The sequence below is a fragment of the Schistocerca serialis genome, chromosome 10, assembly GCF_023864345.2.
Source record: "Schistocerca serialis cubense isolate TAMUIC-IGC-003099 chromosome 10, iqSchSeri2.2, whole genome shotgun sequence".
Classification (NCBI taxonomy): Eukaryota; Metazoa; Arthropoda; class Insecta; order Orthoptera; family Acrididae; genus Schistocerca; species Schistocerca serialis.
In genome coordinates this window covers 69630162-69636161 of record NC_064647.1, presented here as the reverse complement: position 1 = coordinate 69636161, position 6000 = coordinate 69630162, and the positions used below count along the sequence as shown (strand labels likewise).

At 45.1% G+C, this 6000-nt stretch overlaps 1 protein-coding gene across 1 annotated transcript in view; it reads left to right on the top strand.

Moving 5' to 3' along the window:
* The first annotated feature begins 3327 nt into the window (after positions 1-3327).
* LOC126424841 (ankyrin homolog) overlaps positions 3328-6000 on the top strand; it is a 63685-nt gene continuing 61012 nt past the window's right edge. Inside the window, exon 1 of the mRNA XM_050087647.1 lies at positions 3328-3349. The gene's annotated coding sequence lies outside the window, so the exon portion shown is untranslated. The remainder of the gene's footprint in view (positions 3350-6000) is intronic.

The window sequence follows — 6000 nt, the reverse complement described above, 5'->3', positions numbered from 1 at the left end:
CATTCATGAATGTTCTGTAGGCCATTCCGGAAAGTGATATTGTGTTTTTGCGCTGCTGCTTTCTTATAGATAACCGGATCGTGTGCGAACAGTCTTAAAGAGCTTCTGATGTTTCTTACTAGATCATTTATGTACAATGTAAACAGTAACGGTCCTATTACACTTTCTTGGGCAATTCTGGAATTTACCTTTACATCTTTCGATTTTATTCCGTTGAGGGCGACACACTGAGTTCTGTCTGCGAGGAAGTATTGAATCCAGTCATAAATCTGGAAATCTGGTCAGATACTCGGTGAACTCATTTCCCGCTAAAGGGCAGTGTGGGACGGCGTCAACCTGAACGCTGGTGTGTACAGCCGTGTGGCTCTCACATAGGAACACGGCGAACCGAATTTCGCAAGACAGCGTTGACTTTTATAGAGGAGATATCTGTTCTTCGAAAACGACGTAATACTTGAGCCTGGAACACATTCCATAATTCTACAAGAGATCTAAATTTATTCACGTCTCTGGTCGCAAATTTTTTGTCATCACACTATCGGTTTCGGTCTGTAATGACCATCTTCAGGTCTATTTTATAAAAACACGTCCTAATATACATCGTCAAATGCTAAGCACAAAAGCAGCGGCAGCATCGTGAAATGTGTATAAATAATGGTATATACAAGAGCCATCTCGTCAGCAGCACTACTGTTTCAAAGCAAACTGCCCAAAGCTATATAAATAACAGTATATACAAGAGTAATCAAAAGCACTTCTGTTCAAAGCAATCTGGGCAGTTCGCTTTGAACAATAGTGCTGCTGACGACATGGCTCTTGTATATACCATTATATGTACACATTTGATGATGCGCTGATTTTGTGTTTAGCATTTGACTATGCTGCTATGGCTCCAGTGTATTAGGAAATGTTTCCATAAAACAAATCTGAAGATGGTCATTATACAACGAAACCGACAGTCTGGTGACAAAAAATTTATGACCGTAGACGTGAATGCATGGAAATTTATTCTAATTTCGGGTCGCTGTTCAATTCGCGACTACGTCGCAGCTTGTGCTACAAGAGATCTGTGTCAGCTATATAGGACTAAAATTACGTGGATCGGTCCTACGACCCTTCTCGTCTAGCGGAATGCCCTGCGATTTCTTACAGTCACCGGGTGCCCTTCAGTGCTCCAGCGTCCCATGATACGCTGCTGCTACAAGGGAAGGAAGTTCTTTCACATAATCTCTGTATAACTCGTAGCTGTCGTGACGGGCCGGCCGCGGTGGCTAGCGGTTCTAGGCGCTCAGTCCGGAACAGTGCGACTTCTACGGTCGCAGGTTCGAATCCTGCCTAGGGCATGGATGTGTGTGATGTCCTTAGGTTAGTTAGGTTTAAGTAGATCTAAGTTCTAGGGGACTGATGACCACAGATGTTAAGTCCCATAGTGCTCAGAGCCATTTGAACTATTTGTCGTGACGGACAGATGCGTTTCGACCACCTATCGATTGTAGCTGTTCTTCCGTTCCACGATCACTTATCACAATATTTGCCACTTCCTCGTTGATGTAGTGATTGAAAGAAGGAACTGTTTTACCGTTTTCCGTGGTAGAACAGTTCTGGAAGACCGAATTCAGTATTTCGGCCTTGTATGTGCAATCTTCAGCACGGTGACAACGTGACTAGGTGACTGACTGGACTGTTCAGTCCGCTTACGGTTTTTACACTACTGGCCATTAAAATTGCTACACCAAGAAGAAATGCAGATGATAAACGGGTATTCACTGGACAAACATACTACTAGAACTGACATGTGGTTAGATTTTCACACAATCTGGGTGCATAGATCCTGAGAAATCAGTACCCAGAACAACCACCTCTGACCGTAATAACGGCCTTGATACGCCTGGGCATTGAGCCAAACAGAGCTTGGATGACGTGAACAGGTACAGCTGCCCATGCAGCTTCAACACCATACCATGGTTCATCAAGAGTAGTGACTGGCGTATTGTGACGAGCCAGTTTTTCGGCCACAATTGACCAGACGTTTTCAATTGGTGAGACATCCGGAGAATGTGCTGGCCAGGGCAGCAGTCCAACTTTTTCTGTATCCAGAAAGGCCCGTATAGGACCTGCAACATGCAGTCGTGCATTATTCTGCTGAAATGTAGGGTATCGCAGGGATCGAATGAAGGGTAGAGCACAGGTCGTAACACATCTGGAAGTAACGTCCACTGTTCAAAGTGCTGTCAATGCCAACAAGAGGTGACCGAGACGTGTACCCAATGGCACCCCTACCATCACGCCGGGTGATACGCCAGAATAGCGTTGACGAATACACGCCTGCAATGTGCGTTCGCCGCGATGTCGCCAAACACGGATGCGACCATCATGATGCTGTAAACAGAAACTGGATTCATCCGAAAAAATGACGTTTAGCCATTCGTGCACCCAGGTTCGTCGTTGAGTACACCATCACAGGCGCTCCTGTCTGTGATGCAACGTCAAGGGTAACCGCAGCCACGGTCTCCGAGCTGATAGTCCATGCTGCTGCAAACGTTGTCGAACTGTTCGTGCAGATAGTTGTTGTCTTGCAAACGTCCCCATCCGCTGACTCAGGGATCGAAACGTGGCTGCACGATCCGTTACAGCCATGTGGATAAGATGCCAGTCATCTCTACTGCTCGTGATACGAGGCCGTTGGGATCCAGCACGGCGTTCCGTATTACTCTCCTGAACCCACCGATTCCATATTCTGCTAACAGTCATTGGATCTCGACCAACGCGAGCAGCAATGTCGCGATTTGATAAACCACAATCGCGATAGGCTACAACCCGACTTTTATCAAAGTCGGAAGCGTGATGGTACGCATTTCTCCTCCTTACACGAGGTATCACAATAACATTTCACCAGGCAGCGCCGGTCAACTGCTGTTTGTGTATGAGAAACTGGTTGTATACTTTCCTCATGTGAGCACGTTGTAGGTGTCGCCACCGGCGCGAACCTTGTGTGAATGCTCTGAGTAGCTAATCATTTGCGCATCACAGCATCTTCTTCCCGTCGGTTAAATTTCGCGTCTGTAGCACGTCATCTTCGTGGCGTAGCAATTTTAATGGCCAGTAGTGTATTTAAGACCAAACTTGTTAGGACTCTCGGCCAAATTTTACCGCCGAACTCATGAAGCGCCGTCACGGTCACGTGACCCCGGCGTCTGCCTTGTGAGTAGTTGGCGCGTCAGCCGAGTGGTGAGGCGGCGACGGTGGCTGTGGGGACCGAGAGGTGGAGGGGCGGAGCACGTGGGGGGCGGCACCAGCGCCAGCTCAAGCACCAGCAGTGCACGGGCGGACGCGGCGAGGGACGTGTCTGGTGAGTGGAGTCTCTGCTTGACCTTCCTCTTGTCACTGTTACCGTATCTTGACAGCGGTGGTTGTCACAACGATGCAAAGAACCAAGTTTTATTCCTCTCTCTTTGTCTTTGAAGAAAGATCGCAACACCGAGAAATAATTAACGCAGATTAATGAAAAATATGCGTCCATTTTGTCGTACCAGTGCTGGATGTTAGTTTCATCCGTGTCTCTTGCACTCGATCGATCGATAAGGGAACGGTTAACGCTGGTTTTGGTTAACGCTGCAGTTTCGTTCGATGGTGTCTCACGTGTGGTCGACTGGAGACAGGTCTGGTGACGGTGTAGGCTGAGGCAGCATGTCAACGCTGTACAGCATTCTTTTTTTTTCGGTCATTCGGTCTACTGACTGGTTTGATGCGGCCCGCCACGAATTCCTTTCCTGTGCTAACCTCTTCATCTCAGAGTAGCACTTGCAACCTACGTCCTCAATTATTTGCTTGACATATTCCAATCTCTGTCTTCCTCTACAGTTTTTGCCCTCTACAGCTCCCTCTAGTACCATGGAAGTCATTCCCTCATGTCTTAGCAGATGTCCTATCATCCTGTCCCTTCTCCTTATCAGTGTTTTCCACATATTCCTTTCCTCTCCGATTCTGCGTAGAACCTCCTCATTCCTTACCTTATCAGTCCACCTAATTTTCAACATTCGTCTATAGCACCACATCTCAAATGCTTCGATTCTCTTCTGTTTCGGTTTTCCCACAGTCCATGTTTCACTACCATACAATGCTGTACTCCAGATGTACATCCTCAGAATTTCTTCCTCAAATTAAGGCCGGTATTTGATATTAGTAGACTTCTCTTGGCCAGAAATGCCTTTTTTTTGCCATAGCGAGTCTGCTTTTGATGTCCTCCTTGCTCCGTCCGTCATTGGTTATTTTACTGCCTAGGTAGCAGAATTTCTTAACTTCATTGACTTCGTGACCATCAATCCTGATGTTAAGTTTCTCGCTCTTCTCATTTCTACTACTTCCCACTACCTTCGTCTTTCTCCGATTTACTCTCAAACCATACTGTGTACTCATGACTGTTCATTCCGTTCAGCAGATCATTTAATTCTTCTTCACTTTCACTCTGGATAGCAATGTCATCAGCGAATCGTATCATTGATATCCTTTCACCTTGTATTTTAATTCCACTCCTGAACCTTTCTTTTATTTCCATCATTGCTTCCTCGATGTACAGGTTGAAGAGTAGGGGCGAAAGGCTGCAGCCTTGTCTTACACCCTTCTTAATACGAGCACTTCGTTCTTGATCGTCCACTCTTATTATTCCCTCTTGGTTGTTGTACATATTGTATATGGCCCGTCTCTCCCTATAGCTTACCCCTACTTTTTTCAGAATCTCGAACAGCTTGCACCATTTTATATTGTCGAACGCTTTTTCCAGGTTGACAAATCCTATGAAAGTGTCTTGATTTTTCTTTAGCCTTGCTTCCATTATTAGCCGTAACGTCAGAATTGCCTTTCTCGTCCCTTTACTTTTCCTAAAGCCAAACTGATCGTCACCTAGCGCATTCTCAATTTTCTTTTCCATTCTTCTGTATATTATTCTTGTAAGCAGCTTCGATGCATGAGCTGTTAAGCTGATTGTGCGATAATTCTCGCACTTGTCAGCTCTTGCCGTCTTCGGAATTGTGTGGATGATGCTTTTCCGAAAGTCAGGTGGTATATCACCAGACTCATATATTCTACACACCAACATGAATAGTCGTTGTGTTGCCAGATCCCCCGATTTTAGAAATTCTGATGGAATGTTATCCATCCCTTCTGCCTTATTTGACCGTAAGTCCTCCAAAGCTCTTTTAAATTCCGATTGTAATACTGGATCCCCTATCTCTTCTAAATCGACTCCTGTTTCTTCTTCTATCACATCAGACAAATCTTCACCCTCATAGAGGCTTTCAATGTATTCTTTCCACCTATCTGCTCTCTCCTCTGCATTTAACAGTGGAATTCCCGTTGCACTCTTAATGTTACCACCGTTGCTTTTTTTAATGTCACTAAAGGTTGTTTTGACTTTCCTGTATGCTGAGTCTGTCCTTCCGACAATCATATCTTTTTCGATGTCTTCACATTTTTCCTGCACCCATTTCGTCTTAGCTTCCCTGCACTTCCTATTTATTTCATTCCTCAGCGACTTGTATTTCTGTATTCCTGATTTTCCCGGAACATGTTTGTACTTCCTCCTTTCATCAATCAACTGAAGTATTTCTTCTGTTACCCATGGTTTCTTCGCAGCTACCTTCTTTGTTCCTATGTTTTCCTTCCCAACTTCTGTGATGGCCCTTTTTAGAGATGTCCATTCCTCTTCAACTGTACTGCCTACTGCGCTATTCCTTATTGCTGTAACTATAGCGTTAGAGAACTTCAAACGTATCTCGTCATTCCTTAGTACTTCCGTATACCACTTCTTTACGTATTGATTCTTCCTGACTAATGTCTTCGGCTTACTCTTCATCACTACTATATTGAGATCTGAGTCTATATCTGCTCCTGGGTACGCCTTACAATCCAGTATCTGATTTCAGAATCTCTCTCTGACCATGATGTAATCTAATTGAAATCTTCCCGTATCTCCCGGCCTTTTCCAAGTATACCTCTCCCTCT